Source organism: Octopus bimaculoides, chromosome 20 (genome assembly GCF_001194135.2).
Source record: "Octopus bimaculoides isolate UCB-OBI-ISO-001 chromosome 20, ASM119413v2, whole genome shotgun sequence".
Taxonomy (NCBI): Eukaryota; Metazoa; Mollusca; class Cephalopoda; order Octopoda; family Octopodidae; genus Octopus; species Octopus bimaculoides.
The window spans coordinates 1,723,363-1,725,079 of record NC_069000.1 but is presented as its reverse complement, the minus strand read 5'-3'; positions in this window follow the sequence as shown (position 1 = coordinate 1,725,079).

The following is a 1,717-nucleotide window of genomic DNA, read 5'->3' as shown; positions in this document are numbered from 1 at the left end:
GAGAGAGAGAGGGAGAGAGAGAGGGAGAAAGAGATTACAACTTCTCCAGTCTGTCAAGAGTATTATGGCTTTGTGTCGCCGATATCTCAGTTGCGTTCTAAGCCTGACACTGAACTCACAAGCACCCAGTTCGAATTACATGATAGAAATGTGAGCCAGCGAGAGAGAGCCCAATGTCGGCTACTCGATCTGTTAGAAAACAGAAATTAAGCCATTCCTCAAACTACGTCCATCTGTCTTTCAAAATGACGGAACCGTCGAGTCGGATACAGAACGAAAGCGCACTGGCCGGATTCCTTACTTGATGTGCATCTCCGCCATGTTCAGTTGATGGTTATTCCAACATAGCCATAGCCGTAGAGATTATCCTGAATAGGCAATGGCTCCTTGAAGCAACACTAGGTCAGGGGCTTTTGGAAAGTCTTCAGATTGTTCTCGTCGACGTCCGGAATCGCTCTCTGACTATTATTGTTCATATCCTTCATTAACTCTCTACAGAATGCAAGGGTTAACTTTCTACCGACACCATAATCTTGTTGCCGAAAAGCAATTAGCGTCTAGCAACAATTCCGACGACAAAGGCCCAACTCCGATCTGCACTTGGTCCGAGACAGCAGTTCAATTAAAGTGACGAACTGCAGGGAAAAAAAGGCCATGTCGACTGGCTACCGTACTTCCAGACCTTTTCCGAAGTTTTATCCCACCGAGAGGTCTAGTCTGAATCAGGACTAGACCCCTATTATTATTATTATTATTATTAAAGACACTTCCGTTCAGTACAGAGAGAATGAGAAAAACGACAAACGTCCCAGGACAATTCCTTTCTATTTACGTTTAGTAGTAGTAGTAGTAGTAGTAGTAGTAGTAGTAGTAGTGGTTTTCTTGGCATATTTACATTATTTGGTGGGTGCGGTTTTTATTATGTAGGAAAAAAAGGGGAAACAATTTATCAGTCACTCCCTCTTCTCCCGCCCCCTCTTCCCCTCTCTTTCTCTCCCTGTCTATCTCTATACCTACACTAATACATGTAAACACATACATACATGCATATATATATACACACATATATATACACATTTATATATACATGCATATATATATATATATATATATATATATGTATATATATATATATATATATATATCTGTGTGCATGTGTGTGTGTGTATATACGTGTACAAACACACACACATGTGCGTATACATATATATATGTGTGTATGTGTTTGTGTGTCCGTATGTATGTGTATATGCATGTGTTCGCGTGTGCATACATGTGCGTGTGTATACAATTATGTCATACTTGTTTGTATTCATGCGTATGTATGTGCAGATGTGCACGTGTTCGTGTACATTTGCTAGATGTATCAATATAAAAATTATATACGTAGATATAACCTCACACATGTATACAGGTGCGCGCGCATGTGTGTGCATGCAGGTATGTGTGTATAAGTGAGAGTGTGTCTGTGTTTGCGTGTGTGATTGTGTGTTGGCGAGTGTAAATGTGTGTCACCGACATTCTGGGAACATTTGGCTAAATAGAGCAGATGTATAATTTGATAGAATATTTTGACAAACCTTCGGAATGCATTTACATTGATCTACATTTCAACATACGCCGGTGTATGTAGCATTGCAAAAACGTGCACTTTCGTGCCTGTATATATGTGTGTGTGTGTGTGTGTGTGTGTGTGTGTGTGTGTGTGTGTGTGTGT